The sequence below is a fragment of the Podarcis filfolensis genome, assembly GCF_964270895.1.
Source record: "Podarcis filfolensis genome assembly, chromosome: 6".
Taxonomy (NCBI): domain Eukaryota; kingdom Metazoa; phylum Chordata; class Lepidosauria; order Squamata; family Lacertidae; genus Podarcis; species Podarcis filfolensis.
Window position 1 is genome coordinate 32,176,703 of NC_139609.1, and position 20,528 is coordinate 32,197,230.

Below are 20,528 nucleotides of genomic sequence, written 5' to 3' on the forward strand. Positions count from 1 at the left end.
TGCCTCCAGCTCCCAGCTCCTCTAGAACTTATGGGGTGCTGTAGCAGGTGCCATAACTATGAAGGCAAGAGGGGGGACACAACAGATTTTGGTGTTGCACATGGCACCATTGAAATTTGAGACGCCAAGGTTGGCAACTGCATGCTGTGATGAGCCTGCAAAGAAATTTGGATAGAAGCTCAAAATAACTGTTCTCAAGGCAAAGTTTATATTTATATTTGTATGTGTGTGTATATATGAATTTTTAATATTCATTAAAAGCCCTGTCAACTTGAAGGGGCCAAGGCAAATTTTAAAATTCATCAAACATTATACTGTACAATAACAAATATCTAAACACCTAGGTGGAATATAAACACATATAAAAGACATTCTGAAAATGCTTTTATAAAAATGTTTTTTAACATGCATTGAATTTTCCATAAGGCTCACCATTGCCATCTAGTGTCACATTGTATACTGCACTTAAAACACACTTAAAACCTTTTATTTGCAGCTGTATAGCTGAGTCCCTACAGGCAAGTATCACCCCAGATTTGGCCATGAGAAAGGACTTTTCCAGAATTTGCCTCCAGACGTGTTAGTTTCTCCCTAGCTGTGATTGTCAATTTGAAGTGTGCATAATAAAAAGAAATAAATCAAAAGGTGGTCTGTAAGGATTAAAATGTGGTAGGGGCATCTGAAACCGAAGCACCATTTTCTCCCACGTAATCCTGTCTGTGACTTGAGGCCTTTGAGTGAGGTCTTTCTATAAGTTTCACTATCCGATGACGTCATGAAGTTGGTGATCAGGGAATTGGACACTCAAGACTGTGGAGTCTTGTCCCTATGTCCTTACCTTATGTGGACACGGCTCTTAACTATTCAGTCCCAGTTAAAAATGGTGTTATTTGCTCAGGCATTGCAATGCAGTGTTTTATTGTTGCTGCTGCCCTCTTTAAAATAAAATTTTACCTGGTTTTTAGTTGACTTTTGTGCCATTTTCAGTCTCCCTGTTGTTTTCGACCCGTTATTTCTTGGTTTGCTTTTGGCCAATATTGATCAGGCAGACCTCCAGAAGCCCTCTTGCTTTTACTGCAAAGTAAACCATACTGGAGCCATTTTAAAATTACCCAGTGTTGTCCCCCAGGCTCACATAGCTAGCAGCCTATGAAAACTTTTGCACTGGGAACCAAGTTTTATGGCCTAAAGCAGACTGAGGAGCTCACTGTTTGCATCCCACAACTAGCATTCAGAATTATCTAGCCTCTATGGTTTAAAATATATACATTTATATAAACAAATGCGGCATTCTTTCGCACATAGGTTTTCAATTTCACAGTGCTCCAATTTTACACATACTTGGCATAATCTCACAATGCCAGAATGTTTTGACAAAACAATGACTGATGATTTGAAACAGGCTGATATCCATTTTAGAGAGCAACTGTTTCACAATGGAACGTTGTACCTTGGGTTTGTGTGCAGAAAACATATTTAGAGAGGAAGAACTTTTGCATAGGAACTGTAAACAGAACACTTATAGATGCCCTTTCTTGAAACACACACACACACACACACACACACACACACTTTGCCCACATGAAGTGACTGGGGAGGGGAGTGAGAGCAGGAGAAAAACACATTGGCTGAGATTCCGCCCACAGAGCCAGTCTGTCATGTTAGTTCAGCAATCTGCTCCAGATGGAGGACTCTGGGATGCCCAGTTGCACTGAAGTGAACACCACAGCTCGCAACTTCAGGACCTCAATGGGAATGCAGGAGAAGTGGAATTCTGCTGCTGTCAAGTGACCCACCACCATTCTGACACACATCTGCAAAGTGCTTCTGGTCACACATGGTAGGAGAAGAGTCCAAATGTACTTTAAGCATAGAAACATAGTATAGTCGTACCTTGATGGTCAAACAGAATCCATTTGAGAAGTCCGTTCAATTTCCAAAACATTCAGAAACTGAAGTGTGGCTTTTGATTGGCTGCAGGAAGCTCCTGCAGCCAATTGGAAGCTGCGGAAGCCCTGTTGGACATTCAGGTTCCAAAAAACGTTCACAAACTGGAACACTCACCTCTGGATTTGCGGTGTTCGGGAGCCAAAACGTCTGAGTACCAAGGCGTTCGGGATCCAAGGTATGTCTGTATAGGAAACCACCTTCAAACATGGGCGGGAGGTGTTTTATACAAAGTCAGACCATTTGGGCCCACCTAGCTCAGTATGGTCAACACTGATTGACAGCATCTCTCGTGTTTCAGCCACGAGTCCTTCTCACTCCAACGTGGAATTCAAAGCAGAGGTCCTGCCACTGAGCCACAACCCTTACTCTAAGCAGCAATCTTTCATGGGAGGCAACTTTCAAGCTCTGGGAGATGACTTTTCTGGAGCAAAAAGGACTGCCAGTCCAAGTGTAACCCACTTGGGTATATTCCTTTGATAATTCTGCACACAACAGGGAGTTGAAGCATGAAACAGACACCATTATGTGCAGTGAGTATACAGCTATATCATCCTCCCCAGTCCCCAATGCAGTGAAGAGCTGGTGGTTACACAAGATGGGACCCTGGTTACCTCTTTTCTGAAAACCTCTAGGAAGAGGGCCTGGAGAGTTCTATTTCTTAGGGGAACTATTGGCACTTGCAGCCATTTTAAGAAGGCTGCCTAAGAGATACAGTTTCCCCGATTGGTGGCCATCAAACCAAGCCTTCAAAGGAAAACTCTTGGTACTGAGAGAAAACCAAGTAAGGAGATTCTGTGGTAACAGTCGAAAGAAAGAACGTTAGAAGCACAGTACTCCAATGTTCTATTACAGCATTCATGTGCAATGCATACTGTGCATGTTTGCATATCATTATGACAGGTTATTGTTTGATGTGTTACACAACTTTTGCTCTGCATGTCTTTTTTTTTTGTGGGTCCCTCCAGAGACCCTGAATAGGAACACTGATTGAATAAGAGCATAGTAAAAGTATTTTGAAGGGATGCAGGTGGTGCTGTGGGTTAAACCACAGAGCCTAGGACTTGCCGATCAGAAGGTTGGCGGTTTGAATCCCTGCGACGGGGTGAGCTCCCGTTGTTTGGTCCCAGCTACTGCCAACCTAGCAGTTCGAAAGCACAAAGTGCAATTAGATAAATAGGTACCGCTCTGGCGGGAAGGTAAACGGCGTTTCCGTGTGCTGCTCTGGTTCGCCAGAAGTGGCTTAGTCATGCTGGCCACATGACCCGGAAGCTGTCTGCGGACAAACGCTGGCTCCCTAGGCCAATAAAGTGAGATGAGCGCTGCAACCCCAGAGTTGGTCACGACTGGACCTAATGGTCAGGGGTCCCTTTACCTTTACCTTAAAAGTATTTTGCAGAAGGTTACACAAGGATGCAGTTTAAAGCAACTCTGCATAAGCAGGGCACCTCCATGTGCAGATTTGGAGCTCAGCTATTGATCCCTTCCTATAAAACTGCACTGGGGTTTTACGTTTGGGTTTGGAAGTTTGGGGGGGAAATGTGGGGTTTTTCTCTTCCGTCTAGCAAGCATGCTGCTATGTCATGGCCCAGTTCCTGGTGCAGAGTACGATCTCCAGCAGTGAATCTAGTAGAAATAAGCAGACAAATGTTCCTGCAAGCTGGAAGAAATATGGGGCTTTTGAATGTAAAGACATTATTCATAAGGAAAGGCAGATCAAGACACAGTGAAAAAATCAAAACCATATGGACCGCAAATAAAAAACAGCTTCTTTTTCCCCTTCAGTGAATATATACCACTCCTGAAATATTAGTACACTTTGACTGTTGCTCTTCTTATCTGTCACAAACGTGATAGAAACAGGCAGAGAGAGGAGATTTTTCTTTTACTAAGGAGGTTGCAAATATTGAGCGCAACACATAGAACCAGGGTTATGTGTTTTTTAAACACCAGAGCTTGCCAAGCGGTACAAATTCTCCTAACTCTGCACTCAACTTGACACGTACCCTTCTGTTCCATTGACAAAAAAACACCAACCCATATGTCGTGTAAGCACATGCTTCCAATTAAGTCTGGTATTGGATGGAGGCAGCAGTCTTGATTTGAAGCTTTGACTTACAAAGGAGGTGGTTGCTGTTTTCAAAACACCTGGGCCAGGATGCCAAGAGCTGTTTTAGATGTACGCTCTAAAGACCGGCATCTCTGCTTTCTGAGGTCACATCCATACCATACAAATGAAGCAAAGTCTTTCCCCCAAAGAATCTTGGGAACTGTAGTTTGCTAAAGGTGCTGGGAATTGTAGCTTGTTGAATTCTAAACCAGAGTTCCCAATAATTTTGTGTGTGTGTGGGAGGGGGTTTCCTGTGCTTTTAAATGGGCTTTAAAGGTATGCTGTAGATGTGACCCGAGTCTCTAATACTTGCTAATTGGCCAAAATAGAATCATAGAGTTGGAAGGGACCCTGGGGGTCATCTAGTCCAACCCCCTGCAATGCAGAAATATGCAGCTGCCCCACATGGGGATCGAACCTGCAACTTTGGCATTATCAGCACCACACTCTAACCAACTGAGCCTCTGAAGGCTCCCTAAGTTATCAACTGGGTTGCTTTGGGAAGAGAAGACTCTGCACCCTTCTTGGGCAAGAAGTTCCAAGCTGGCAATTATTCTCAGCTCTGAAGTGCATTTTCTTGTTGGGAAAGTGGGTTTATAAATCTGATCACATTTTCTATTCCCCACCCACTCACCCGCCTTATTAAAAAAAGAAAGAAAAAAAGTTATGTTTATTCACAATTCTGAGAAACAGCAGTACAATGCTAGAAATGTTTAAAATAAGATTGCAACGTCCACACATTAATTCTGATTTTTTGGCACTATGTATAGCTTTGGCATTCAGCCACTTTGAAAGCAACCACATCAATTTCTAGGCGAGAGAGGGAAGGAAAGCAAGCATCCAAGCAGGGGAGTCCAATTCCAAACCTTTCACCTTTATGCCTTGCTTAGAATGAACTTGGAGCCTTCTTCACTTGTTCTGGCCATTTTGCAATGAGGGGGAGTGCAGGGCTGTGAATCTTGCAAGGAGCCTGCATGAGTTTGGCAGGCTCTTTGCTGCAGGCCTTTGCCCTCCAATGCATGGAGGGAAGCGAAGAGATGGGGATACAACGGAGACACAGACCCATCTAGCGCTTCTCCATCTCTCCCCTCATACAATTCCAACTGTGGGAGGCTCTGAGTGCCTGCAAAGAGCTTCTGAGTTCTTCCAAATACTTTCAAGATCGAACAGTACCTGACAGAGCATTCATACTTTGAGATCATCTGGAAAGGCTCATCTCTCCACTCCATCCCTGTTAGAGGTAAAGCAGGTGACAACCAGTGAGGTTGTCAGCAGCGCCATGCTGTCTATGGGATGCCCTCCCCTGTGCGTGTGTGTCATTCTATTTAAAGTTTACATTTGTTGCTCTGTTCACTTTTGGCTCTGGTCCTTCTCTGCCCACCACTGGCATGTGTGCTGCCCCCTAGCCCATTAGGGTCACCACCTGTCATGTATAATGCAGGTTTGTCCTGATCTTCAATATAAAATGCTACATCCTGTATGGATACAGTTTTGTCCTGCATTTCAGGTCTTCTCTCCCCGCCCCCACCAAGTTAAGGATCCTCTCCAAATGCATGTGTTTGAGAGGGTGTGGGAAAGCTCATGTATTTAAGCTCCAAGTAGCCAATCACAGACAGATTTATAAGTTCATGTGTATATGAGTGCACATGTACATCTGTGACAAATTCAAGAGGGGACATCCTGTTAGGCTGCAAGAGATTGTAGTGGGTTGCTTTGAAGTCAACCAGGCAGAGGGCCTTCTCGGTAATGGCGCCAGCCCTGTGGAATGCCTCTCCATCAGATGTCAAAGAAATAAACAACTACAGTATATGACATTTAGAAGACATCTGAAGGCAGCCCTGTTTAGGGAAGTTTTTAATGACTAATGTTTTAATGTATTTTTAATCTTTTGTTGGAAGCCACCCAGAGTGGCTGAGGAAACCCAGCCAGATGGGTGGGGTAGAAATAAATTATTATTATCACCATCATCATCACTTCAGCGCTAGATGAAGATAAAAGTTGTCCACCAACCACCCCGCCCCACCCTGCCTTTTGCCAGAACAAAGGTGGCAACTCTGCAGCCCATGGGCTGAAGAAAAGTTCTTCCACCCTTGCTTTAAAGAGTAGCAAGAAAGAAGCAGAAATCAACTGCAGCTATCTGCCCACCAAACCTAGGTGCAAAAGCAATGGTTGCTGTGTCAAGGAAATAATATGCACACAGCACGAATGTAAACCCTTCTGGAAGGAGCAGGTTTCCCTGTTCATGTTGTAACATATTGAACTACTGGTCTGTGCAAAAGGAGAAACATACCATGCAATATGGGAAAGGACACGAGCATCAAAAGTCAACGTATTACTGCATGAGCCAAACACACAGCTGCTTCTGCTCTGGTGTTGCTTGTAAGCTGCTGTTTGATTCCGGTATGCCATGGGCAGAAGATCTGACGAAAAGAACGCTTACTGCGGGGCACACCTTAAGCCTCCTGCCTCCCAAGTTTGTGCTACTGATTGAAAAGAACCTATAATGCAAACCCAGGGGCTCTTTTGAAGGGAGTGTGTTGGAGGAAACCCTGAATAATGTATAACTGGCAATGCATGTAGATTCGCCGAGGCCCAGATTGTGTCAATTATGCTCTGGCACATGCAGATCCACCCTGCTCCATGTGAAGCTCTGGAGCTCATCACTCCTAAGGCTGTATAACCATTGCTCCATATTTCTAGGGGGTAAGAAAGGGCTCCTGTGCTCTGTAATGATGCAACCTGCTCTCTCGACACTCAGTTCGTTATGGATGTGATTCCAACTACTGGATCTCTGTTCCCTAGAAAGAGAGAAAAGATCAGTGCAAAGCAAAAGGAAAATACCTAAGCTTCAAGTAGTCTTATTGTTGGTTTTACAGGAGGGAGGGTAGTTGGTTGCTGTTGGCAATCATTCAATAATGGACACCTGGATATAGATATGTAAATTTTCAATCAATAAAGAATAAAAAAATGGACACCTGGAACTTGGTGTCCTGAACGAGATTCACTTCTTTTTCTTTTTTCTTTTACACGTTAGCCATCGTCTTAGCACACTCAGAGTTATTCCTCAAATGGCAACCTAACACAAGAGCGGCCCAAGGAATTTTGCTGCCTGAGGCGAAAGACAGGATGGTGCGTCCCCATTTGGCGCAAAAAAAGTGACCAGACTGGCCGTTGGATCTTACTTCAGAACTGGGGATGGAGCAGAATTCTTTGTTGCACCGAGGACAGCAATCCAGCTTAGGGGTTGCAGGACAGAGCATGTGACACACCAAGAAACACTATTTAAAAACAACAACAGCAGCAGCCACCTCCACAAAGAATTTGCCATGAATCCTTGCTCTCTGTTTCTGTGTAGAATTCAGGAAAGTATTTCCATCATAATGTTGGAGGGGGTCTGGCATCTAGGCCACCCCCTGCTCAACTCGTGAAATCCAGAGCTAGTGCTCCTATAACTTGATCCCTTTAGATCTAGTGGTATCAGGGAATGAGTCTATGTCCTTTTCTATCTGACAGGCCTTCAGGTATGTTTGACCTCCACCGTCACAGGCAGTACACCTTTGTATTCTTGCTGCTGGGAGTTGCAGATGGAGAGTGCTGTTGCAATCAGGTTTCCCATTGTCATCTGGTTAGCCACTGTGAGAACAACATGCTGGACTAGTTGGGCCACTGGCCTGATCTTTTGCAAGCTAAACCTTTGAACCTTTCTCCAGAGACCCTGCAGTCTCCTTGTCTATAACTGCTCTAATTTATCTGCCTCTTTAAAAAAAATGCAGAACCGGATGCCAATTAGGTTCTAACTGGTGCCAGAAAACAGTGGAAAACTGTTCCTTCCCCTGACTTGGATGCTATGGTTCTATTAATGCAGCCTAAAAACACTTTAGCAATTTTATCATTCACCTCACTCTGGTTCCAGTTTGAACATTCCTGACCTAGTTGAGAAACATCTGAGAGAAAATAAATACTGCAGAATGTGAAATAGATTTTCTGTCTTGAGACGTTTTAGTCCGTAATATTATGACAAGGGGGAATGTGTTCCTCATTGCTGCTCCCTATCTTCCCCAATGCCCCATCAATGCCTATGGATGAGCTAGCCACAAATCTCTTTCAGCTGGGAAGGCAGCAGATATAGTACTCAAGAGCTGTACATTTTACTCAGACAGGCATTACCCAAACCTAGCAGTGTTCCCTCTCCCTTTCCAGTTTATTTACTTTGGGAGAAATCCAGGGGGCAAAACCTAATATGTTATCCAGGCAACATTTAAGGATGGAAGCCGTCCCCCTGCCCCCAGTTTCTACTTTCTGGGATGCTCCCTTAGGACCAAGCTGTTGAAATATTAAACACTATAGTTAGAAGGAGAATAGCTCAGTGGTGAAGAAATCCCCGAAAGCTCCAAGTCCATAAAAATGATACCAGTATATATGGTTTAGTCAGTGTACATTACCCAAACCAGCATTCTGCTTATGTAGATATGCACAAGTGTAAGCAGGGTGATGTAGTGATGAAACCCATTTTGCATTAACTTTTGTTGGTTGCTCTGCCAATGGCCCCGTGACTAACAAAACATATTTCCTGCTTCCCTGATTTAAGGAGGACTTAAATCAACTGAAGGAAGAGTGAAGATTACAAGAGCGGGAAAGCTTTCTCAGCCCAAGGTCCACATTCTCCTCTGAGAAACCTTTTTTTGAGGGACACGTGGAAGTGGTGGGTTGGGTCAGAGGTAAATGGGGTTCTTGGAAATGTTACCTTTGTACGTAGGCTAGTCTCTGCACACAAACACACCCCTTCTTTATTCAGATGACCAAGAGGCAACCCCAGAATTCAATGACATATCCCAGGCAAGCAACAACAGCAAAGGTGGAGAGCAGAGCCAATGAGGAGGGAGGCCTGAGGAGAGTGCAGAGAGCCAGGCAGAGAGGTCTGGAGGTTTTCCACCACCCGCAGTGTCCACATTATAGTGGGTTGAAGTGGGGACATAACTTTGTTCTGTTGAGGTCTGCTGTATGCAGGGCGCTTCTAGGATGTGAGTAGCCTTCTGAATCTAAGCCAAAATAAAGAAATCCTATACCCACCATGTTGAGTTTGGCAAGCAAGATTATTACTCATACTTTGACATGATATTATTTATTTGCTTGCCGCATTTAAGAAGATAGCATGCACACACACACACACAGTTCCAACTCTCAAAAAGTCTCCCACCAAGCACATTTTTAACCCATAAAACTGACATAAAATGCTACTAGAAGGTTCCTGATTATTTGAATTGGTTTTGGGAGCTGGCACCCATGTTGAGAAGTTGGTTTAGGGACATGTGGGAAGCAGACACACATCTATCTGGACTGCTAAAAGCCAGTCCGAAGAGGCTGAATCATTTGTTGACTAGATAATTTGAGCATCTCTCAGACAGTTCAAGTGCTCGATATCTTCAGTTAGGTAGTTGTTCAGGACATGCTGAAAAATTGAACCCTCCATATGGATTCTCCATCTGGTTCCCCATCACCATCACTTTCTTGTTGCCGGGAAGGTTATTGGATGAGCAGTTACACTGCAGCTTCAGGTACATCTGAAAACTATTTCCCCCCCCCTTTCTTTTTTTGTGGAGTTTTGCCCGTCTGGCTTTTGGTGTTGACATGGGCCTCAGACTGCACTCGTGGTCTTGGTCAACAATCTCTGCCTGGAGATCAATAAGGCTAATTGTACCTTATTGATTATGTTAATTCTGTTAATTGTTCCTTATCGATTCTTCCCTATGTGGCCTTTGATACTGTTTATCATAAGGTGCTGGTGCTGCAATGAAGAGACCAGGGAATTATTTGCAAGACTGCTCTTTTGAGTGAACCTGCTTACTATTTTGTACCAGAATGTAGTGATTGCTCATTGTTGCCCTGAGCTTTTCCTGTGGTATCACAGTACTCATGGCCACTGGATGAGGACTTTCGGAGAGATGCAAGTCCTGCTCAGTCATTCTTAAACTGCATCTGTTGAGGGAGTAAGGCAGCATATGCACCGACCCCCAAACTGTCGCTTGAGTCAGAAGGTCTAAGGACAGGATTTTAAGTATGTTCGGCCGAACGCAATTACAGTCTCCCCCATAATCAGGAACCTTGGTCGATCAAGGCTCCCACCCATAGAGATGATCATAAGAGTGTCCAGATGAACATGCTTACAATCCTCCTTCAGACCATCCTGCTCAATAAGAGAAGGAAAGAGGGGGGGTGGCACAGGCAGCCCTATGCTTCCACCATGAATATAGTTTGCTAATGTCTTAATAGGCCTAGAGTTTGGCACCATCAATATTGTTGCACCCCACCCCAGTCTCTGAGCGGTGTGAGATTTCAGGGGTTCCAGGCGCTTACCAAGGTTTGTGGAGACTGTGGTGTCTTTATGATATATGGCTTACTTACACATATATACAACCTACAACGGAGAGGTTCACAGCATCAACACCCCAAAAAGGTATTTTTTTCTCATAGCCTTGGTTGCAAGCAAAGATTCAGCATGCCTCTCTCCTTTTGCTTTTCCAGCTTGCTGCTTTTACATCCCACTTCTAACTCACATAAAAAACTCTCAGTTTTTGTCCTTCTCACTATATGCAAGTTAAGGGAGGGTCATTAACAGTCTGTGCTGTGTCCTCTTAACCTCTGCCCCCCATACCTCCCCTACCCTAAACTACTGCAATTGCTCTCACCAGCTTCTCTCTTCCCAGGCACATCCTATGCCCCGTGATTTAAAAACAAAACAACCCCCCAATTTTTTTTAAAAAAACCAACAGGTTAAAAACCATTTACAATATTTTAAACAGTAGGGGCAGTAAAAAGAATAACAGAGCCCCCAACAGAAACTCCTAGACAATTTATGATTGCCACAACAACACAATTCTAAGTGCGATAAATTATTCATCCCTGAAAAGGCACTGCCATGTTGCAATGTGGGGGAAAAAGTTCATTATTCTGGGGGGAAAGCATTATTCAAAATGTCTCTAAAGCTGTTCACAGCAGACACATGGATGATATCTTTTCTCTGGGAAGAAACTTTGACACCCTGTATCTTAAAGCATCTTTCTGATTTTAATTGACTTACCAAGTGCCAGCAGAATCCATGTGATTAACACTAATCTTTTGAATTTTAAAAGTGTTATAAGGTAAATGGCCTTCCAAGCCTTCAATCATGCCCTCATCCTTTTCAGCTCCCACCTACACAATCTGCTTATTATTGTTGTTTTTGCTCTGTATTTAATTGCTAAAACTTTGCAGTAAAGCAAGGCATTAACTCTGTGTGTGTCGGTGAAATCTCAGGGAGAACTGTTGAGGGGAAATATATGTTAGGGATAATGGGCAAATCCTCTTGGAGTTAAAGGCACTTCATCAGAAATCATAGCTTGGGACCAGGGCCAGCCCAAGACATTTTGGCACCTGAGGCAAGCCACAGAATGGCACACACACACACCGGCCAGGGAAGAAGGGTTGAGTGAAGATTTACATTGAGAACAAGGGTGGGAGAAGACCAGATGCACCTTCTATTCACAACGAGGCCACCATAGAGGCAGCATTTGAGGGGCTGTTGATCAGGTTGCAGATCTGGCCTCTAAGAAGTGCACCGCAGCCATTACTGTCACATCCCTTGGAGGCTCGATCTGCTGCCCATGTGAATCTTGCTGCCTGAGGCGGTCACTTCAACTTATTTCTGCACCACACAGATAAATTACTTCCACTTTATGTAAATGCAATTCTGAACCAATGACTGCAGTTTCAAGTTTTGTTTCATGGAAAGGCTTGTGTGATGTTAGAAGCTAAATCTATGTCCATACCCAAAGCCTATTATTATCTCTTATAATCAAAGTTGGAGCCACAGTTTGTTAAGAGCGGTTACAATTGAATATAGGAAGCTAAACTTCTGGTTGGTAAACTGGGATCTTTTCATGGGAGAAACAGCTGCTAATTAGGACTATGGGGAATATGCTTTTCAACTTGTTTTAATCCAGCGATTAGCTGGTCAACATGGGAGGCTGGTGTTTCTTGCACAATAACATGATAATAAATCAAAAATCTTTTGCTGATCATTGCTCTCTAGGTTCACTGTTTTTAGGAAATGCATTTCTGTGATTTTCATACGTAATCCAAAAGTGAGCATGTACGATTTTGTGGCAATGTGAGACATATAAGACTGCAGGAAATATTAATATGTTTCTTATCTTCATTCAGGACCATGCTAGATTTGATGCTTCCAATCACTTTGAAGTGAATCATGATAATGGTAATAACAGCAGGTATGTGAGAGTGATTTAGGAAATTAGGAAGCTGCCTTAAATGGAGTTGGTGTTAGAATTCCTGCTCCATGATTGCAGTCATGGGATTGTTGTCTATCACATTATGGTAAATGTTTTGACTCCACAGAGTGGGAAGTGACAAAGACAGGATGTTTGTGTTACTGTGTTCTGTGAAGTGGGACTATTGTCCTTTGTTCTTTTTCTCTTTGCTGTCTGATGCTACAGAGAGAGGGAGCCATGTTGTAGTGCTCCGTGTGTGTTTATATGTAAATAAAGTAGATTAGCCAAAATGCTGAGTTGCTGGGTCTGTTACACAAACTGCGCAAACTCTGTGGATCCCTAAGTGTGCAGGTGCTGGTTGGCATCGGTTGCTGTGATGTTCGGACTGAAAAAAGCTTCTGAAGCTTCTGAACGATCGACCAGGAGGGAGGGAACATGCCAGTCAGACATGTGTCTCTGCCAGTGTCCTACTCGAGTGTAGGCTGAACTCCATTTAAGTCAGGAAACTTAAATGGAGTCCCATTTGCTCAGTGCTTTCTCACCCTGGCTGGCAGCAGCTGTCTTGGATTTCAGACAGAGAATCTCATCCAGCCCTACCTGAAGAGGCCAGCGATTGGACCTGAGACCTTCTGCATGCAAATAAATGCAGAACCACAGCCCTTCTCAGACCACAGCATGCAGAGAGGGGAGGTTTAATTATTTCCTCCCCTCAGCATGGTCCCGGGGGACATCATCCCATGAACCTGTTCTTAATTTTTAATTGACAAGATCCATTAAAGTTATGTGGTATTTTAAAAATTGAGAGCGGTAGTGGGAACAGAGAGAGAACGTGGCTGCTAATAAGATGTTTCGTATTGTGTCTACTTTGGCCCTCAGATGAAGATTTCTGAATGGACTTAGTACAGTGTGGCCTCATGGTCAAAATATTGGGCTAGGACAGGTAGATGCAGGTTAAAATTCTCTGTCTGCCATACACTGTACTGGGCGATGTTAAGCCAACCACAGTCTCTTTCTTAATCTGCCTCAGAAGGTTGCTATGATGATAAAATAGGAAACCATGTATGCTGTCCCAAGCTCCTAAGAAGAACGGCAGGATTGCTACCTGAAGTCTCTGTCTACATACCTGTTTGTCTGTCTTTCATAGAGACCACATTAACGGGCCACCTTGCTGACTATAATAACTTGTCACAATGTGTATACAATCAAGAGAGGATCCAACCTTCTACTGAGCCCTTCCATATGGCAGGGAGAATTTTTGCAACATGTTTCCCATGATACATTAACAAGTTTTCAGAGACAAGAGAGAAAGGTAGAAAAAGTCTGCCAAGATCATTTTAACTTCACTTCTGTATAATCTTTAGAGTTTTAATAAAATATTTTAGGTTAACAAAATTATTTTTGAACTGTTGTAATCTTTCCCCCAACCGTTTTCATATTTCAACCTCTTTTTGCAATGCATAGGATTAAGACTAAGAAGGACTAAGTAGATGAATTTCATAGAAGCATAGAATCATAGAGTTGGAAGAGACCACAAGGACCATTGAGTCCAACCCCCTGCCAAGCAGGAAACACCATCAGAGCACTCCTGGCATATGGTTGTTGAGCCTCTGCTTAATGACCTCCAAAGAAGGAGACTCCACCACACTCCTTGGCAGCAAATTCCACTGTCGAACAGCTCTTACTGTCAGGAAGTTCTTCCTAATGTTTAGGTGGAATCTTCTTTCTTGTAGTTTGGATCCATTGCTCCGTGTCCGCTTCTCTGGAGCAGCAGAAACAACCATTCTCCCTCCTCTATGTGACATCCTTTTATATATTTGAACATGGCTATCATATCACCCCTTAACCTCCTCTTCTCCAGGCTAAACATGCCCAGCTCCCTTAGCCGTTCCTCATAAGGCATCGTTTCCAGGCCTTTGACCATTTTGGTTGCCCTCCTCTGGACACGTTCCAGTTTGTCAGTGTCCTTCTTGAATTTAACACACCCGTTCCCTGCTGAATGTTGTCACCTTGTATGTTTAAGCACATATAGGGACCTTGAAATTTCATTAATGATTTGGGGCACAAAGCAAGGTTTTCTAACAAGGTCGTTTAGTGGAAACGATTGCTTCCAAAGCCACTTTTCATTGAGGCATTTTTAAAAGAGAGAAAGAGTGTTATAGGATTCTTCCTATGTATGTCAGATAAAGCTCAGGAGACCATATTGCTTGACTTGTGCCCCATCTTTCTGCTTACTTTGAAGTTGAGATTATAGTTCCCTTCTGGCATTGGTTCTTTCAGATTTCCTACCACAACTGTTTTAGTAAATGCATATAAATAATCTTAGTTGGTGTTGTACTTTGTTCTATACCCCATCTTGGTCAAATATAAATTTGTTTGCCCACAGAAAGATAAGGATTTAAAAAGTCTAACAATGTCAGTGTCTCATATTTCAACAGTGGGGCAATTAACAGCTGCATAAGTCTTAATATTTGTTTAGAAGTTTGGGGTTATTTTCATATGCAGGTTGTCTCAAAACCTCATCCTCCAAATGCATACACCTGGACCACATTGGATTTGATTATAAAGGCAGCCACACACAGAGAGGAAGAGAGAAAAGAAGGAACATATTGTTCATGGCTGCCAGTATTTACTGTAGGAATTTTTTTTTAAAGGATAGTCATAGAAATGTGCAGAAGACCAAGAGGACGGCAAGTGAAATTTGCATTCAATAAAGTAGCTTGATGATCTTGTATTTTTCAAATCTGCGAATGTTTTGAAATGGCAGTCATGGAAGGAATATAATGCATGCAGGGAATAAAATAAAATCATAAAAATGGCATCAAATCATTCTCATAGTCATTAAAAGTCCAAAGAGGGGTTTTTTCTTAGTGTGTTTTTGCAATGAACCTGAGATTTATGGAATGAAAAAAGTGACCGGGTCCATAATTGGACAGAAATTAAACAGCAATGAATTTATTTGTTTAGGACCCTGATGCTGCGTGCCGAACAGTAGGGGAAAAACTTTCTCCAACCCTTTGTTAATTTGAAAACTTAACTATCAAGACTCATTGATGCAACCCTGTGGGCGGTTAACCTCATTCTGATACTAATTCTACAAGGACAGTTCCCATAGCAACCCGAGGCCACTTCTCATGTGGCAATAATTTTCTGCAATTTCCCCCCCAGAACATTTCTGAGGCAGTTGCACAGCGGCGATTAACCATGACATAGTATGAATGTACCAGGCAGTAAGCCAGCACATTGCAGTAGGCCACTTCAATAGGACGCAGGCAACAAGTCCCACTGCTGAATAGAAAAGACCTTCAGAGATTGACTCTGCATCTGTATACATGTCTACTCAGAAGCAAGTCTCACCGTGCTCAGTGAAGCTTATTATCCCCTTAGTAAGAGTGCTTTGTTTTGCTGCCCCGGAGTCCATCCATTAGCATGAAAGTTCTACTTTCTGCTTTTTAGGGCGTACGGTGATATGCGTATGCATTTTTTTTTAAGTATGCATGCTTTTGATGAACAGAATCAAAGCCTACATTAAACTTACACAAAGCTGCCTGAGTCAGGTAAGTGGTCCATTAGTCAAGTATTGCCCACTTCAGCTAGCAGATGTTCTCCAAGGCTTCAGGCAAAGGCCTCTGTCAGCTCTGTTGGTGAAGACCATTTTAACTGGAGATGACGGGGCTGGAATTTGTGTTCTTCTGCAAAAGCTCTATCATAAAGGGGTGATCCCATCCCTGCCTTGATTACTTAATGTGAAGGACCCTTCACTATAAGGATAGGTTTCAGTTTAGGGGGAAAGGATGGGTAGGGGGGTACCTGGATGGTAGACACGTACAAAAAATATGTGATGTGGAAAAATTGGATAAGCAGATGTTTTTCAGCCTCTCTCATAATATTTGTTTGGGGTGGAATAGATTTTATTAGGGTTTATAGAGAAAAATACACAACTTAATATCCAATATCTTTTCCTCTTTTTTGTCCAAATGAAAACTTTGATCTAAATACATTGAAAACATAAAGAGAAGGGAAGAGAAAGGAATAAAGAAAGAGAAAGAGAAAAATTAAGAAAAATAAGTAGAAAAGAGGTTTAAAGGGGGGGGAGAGAATAAAAATCAGAAGGTAAGGGACTTGATTCTTCATCTGTCCATGATATGTAAACAATATTTACTTCATCCACTCCAGTATAATACCCAACAAAGCCACTTTCTATAAACAAACATTATGTTCAGTCTTCAAATCCAGATATCATTGTTTCATTTTCTTTTTCACGTAGAAAGTCGACATGAGAGGTTTCCAATCTTTAATAAATGGTAACAAGCACTTTTCTCTGATTAAACATGCCAGTTCCACCATCTTGGCTAAGTGTTGGTTTTAACAGCCATTCTTCATGGTTGGTAATAATGGGTCCTTCCATCGTTGTGTATATAAAAGTCTCACAGCCATAATCATATATGGTAATGGCCACCCTCATAATATTTGAACTTGGAGGTCATCTAATGAAGCTCCATGGTAGTAGCATCAGGGCAGACCAGAAAAAGTACATCTTCACTCAAGGCATAGTTCAACTGTGGAATTTGCTGCTGCAGGACAGCCACTCGACAGGATTACTGTTTACTCCCCCCAGAATCGGAGACAGCATGCTCTGAATACCAGTTACTGTGGAACAGCAGTAGGAGAGTGCTTGTGGGCTTCTCAGTGACATCTGGCCGGTCACTGTGGAGCATGCTGCTGCCCCACATAGGCCTTGCACCAGCAGGGCTCTTCTTATGTTCTTGATCTCAAAATAAACATGCATGCTATTAGAGAGTTTTGTCTGTACCATGAAAACAATCCCCATCTCACCCACTCTGATGAAGGAAATGAACCATCTGGCACCCTACTTACTTCCAAGTAAATATTTTTAGAATGAGGCTGTTAGATATGATAGTTCTGGTATTGAACATTAAGATGACATTCTTTGCTGTTTCACATAGGTTTGGGTTTTTCTGTTGTGGGCATTTTATTTTAAATTTGGTCTGTAATCCATTACCAAACCAAGCTCCTTTTCAAGCCATGTCTTGCACAGTACTGGCACCCTAAGCTCCTAAGTCATTGGGATACATAGTGGACAATTTTGTTCTTGTTTTTTTTACAATTTTTTTATTAATTTTCATTAAACATACACTCATTATACATCCATACATAGTGGACAATTTTGAATAATGGTAAATGGTTTCGGAATCAAAGTGACAATGGGATTTTTAGGCTGCAATTCTATGCCTGACTAGCCAGAAGTAAGTTCCATTGCTCAATTGCAAGGTCTTTACAATTTTACAACTTTACAACTCTTAAAACTTTACAAATTGTTGGAACAACAAATGAAGGTTCATAAGAAAACTGCATAGCAAGGCTGTATATTTACTTGGGGGGAGGAAGTCAATGATGGTTTAATTGAAGCAGAATGTTTTATTTTGTGTCTTACGTCCCCACTATCAAGCAAATGTCGGCTTGTGGTTATTAGCTCCTGAACCTTACACAGGAAACATGATAAATGCCATAATGCCTGCCCTCTCCATGAACACTCAAGCATTGCCCTTTACTTTGAACTTCTCCTTCCCGCTTGCTGTTCATTAAAAGCACAGTATTGATAATTACATAAATTTATTATCCTATTATTATTCAGAGGTTTTTAAAAAACAAAAACAAAATAATCATTAAAGCAAATATATTTCACCCTTAGATTTAGCTTTTTCCATTTCTTTTTCTTTACTCCATGCATATAATTTGGAAAGTTAATGCCCATGCCTCCAGTTTGGGCATCTAACTTCAAGCACCAAATGAGGGGGTGGTGGGGATGCAGCGTTTCAGCTAATTTTTCTTTTAAAGTTCAAGTGATGCGTGGTTTTTTTATATTAAAAAACAACCTTTGTTTCATCAAAATAACTGAAGTGCATCCAGACACTTCAAGAGGCACAATATTAATATCTACAAGAAGTCTAAGGTCATCACCTGTCCTGAACCACATCTGGCTGCAAGTCCCACTGGTGTACACGATTCCACGCAAATGCTAGCTCATAGGCTAACAGGTCCAAAGTCCAGTCAGACCAGGTATCTGCTTCTTCTGCTGATCCAGGGGTCTGCAGGTCACTCTCACACAAACACAATCCCAAAGAGCTCTCTGGAAGGAGCCTCCAAGCCAGGGGTTATTGGACCATTGTTGCCAACTTACATAGCTTGCCGTTTGTATAAGTAATGGCTAACATATTAGCCCCTAATGGGAAAAACCATGGTGCTTGTCACTTCAGCATCCATCCTGAGGTGTGGCAGCAAGGAATCCCACATGACATTGCTGTATGGAAGTATCTTGATAGATCTCTGTAATCAAGCACCAGAACTGATCGTTCTGGCATTTTGTGCATCTTTCTTTGGAATCCCTGCAACGGGGTCCTTTGGGGCATCAGTTAATCCTTTTCCCCTGGTGTGTATTTGCCTCCCAGGACAAAACACCTGTGGAGCATCCTGACAGGGGTGCAAATTGCCCCTCCTCATCCTCTTGAACATTGCTTTAGTGGGCAGGGAGTGGCAACTCCCTTCTCAGATGATCAGTAGGGATAAGTTGAGGAGGGGGTCTGTGTGCATTTGTGTATTGTGTTTGAACTGACCAAACCCACTCCTGCCCATCTATCCACTAACCCCTCTAGCCACTAGATCACAATGACTCCCAATGCTTACATAGGACAAATACTACAACACAGTTAATTTTTATCCTGAATTCATCTTTCCAGGTTTCTTGTCCTGCTGTGTAATGCCACTTTGTTCTCTTAAATACTCTTCCCTCCTTTTTAGATAGTGGCCCTCTCCTGTCTTCTACAGGATATCGCTACAGCTAAAGCCCTTGTGGGGATCTGTCCACAGTGCATTTCCATTTCCATCAATAACATGATTGTTCTACAGTGGTACCTTGGGTTAAGAACTTAATTCGTTCTGGAGGTCTGCTCTTAACCTGAAACTGTTCTTAACCTGAGGTACCACTTTAGCCAATGGGGTCTCCCGCTGCCACGCGATTTCTGTTCTTATCCTGAAGCACCTGAGGTACTATTTCTGGGTTAGTGGAGTCTGTAACCTGAAGTATCTGTAACCCGAGGTACCACTGTACTACACATTGATTAGCAAAAGTCACAGTGAAAATGGTGGAAAGCAGAGTGCTGCTTGCCATTTTATTGTTCAATGATTTCCAATTTTTTGCTCTAATTTTCTAGTTCCAGAGCTCATCAGTCGTCATCTAATCCCAATTTGATTTGGGGCAACTTATAAGCAGCTGTGATAAATGAAACCTTTTCCATCATATATGTAAACAAAGTTACAGGGCCTGGACACTGACTAAACAGTAAGCACAACTAATCATTAGAACTGTGACTCACTTGCTTTCTTGTTAATACCTTGGTTTAGTCATGTAACGTGGCGTCTCCAGGAGAGAAATAAAGTGGCACTATGTTTCAAATAGGGACGCGAGTGGCGCTGTGGGTTAAACCACAGAGCCTAGGACTTGCCGATCAGAAGGTTGACGATTCGAATCCCCACGACGGGGTGAGCTCCTGTTGCTCGCTCCCTGCTCCTGCCCACCTAGCAGTTCGAAAGCACGGCAAAGTGCAAGTAGATAAATAGGTACCGCTCCGGCGGGAAGGTAAACGGCGTTTCTGTGCGCTGCTCTGGTTCGCTAGAAGCGGCTTAGTCATGCTGGCCACCTGACACCCGGAAGCTGTATGCCAGCTCCCTCGGCCAATAAAGCGAGATGAGTGCCGCAACCCCTAATGGTCATGGGTCCCTTTACCTTTACTTTATGTTTCAAATGTCACTTAAAGCAATTCTGTTCAGTAACCAATCTCATTCATATTTTTGGTTTGTTTGCCTACACAACCAATGAAATTAAACAAGATTATCAGTTGTTTTGTAGAATCACAAAGTTGGTTCATACAAAACTGTCCCGGCTTTACCAGGCTAACGCCTCTAAATTTAAATGAAATACTTCTCCAGGACCCAGAGCCTTGTGTGTGTTTGATGCTTATTTCAACCTCTCACTTCCGCAGGATTCCCGATTCATTTATTTGCACACACAGGCACTGAAAAAAAGAGACAAGCCTTTGCAATGAGAAAGAAGAAGGGCCTGTGGATCCATGGGGTTCAACCATTTAAATTTACGTTTTATACAATAATCTTGATACTCATTATCTTGTACA

At 42.7% G+C, this 20,528-nt stretch overlaps 1 long non-coding RNA gene across 1 annotated transcript; it reads left to right on the forward strand.

The window, feature by feature from the left end:
• Positions 1-2,037: 2,037 nt before the first annotated feature.
• LOC310764937 lies at positions 2,038-13,597 on the forward strand. The gene is made up of 3 exons (XR_014549373.1): positions 2,038-2,125; positions 12,257-12,321; positions 13,466-13,597. It is a non-coding gene; the product is annotated as an uncharacterized lncRNA (long non-coding RNA).
• The last annotated feature ends 6,931 nt before the right edge of the window (positions 13,598-20,528 follow it).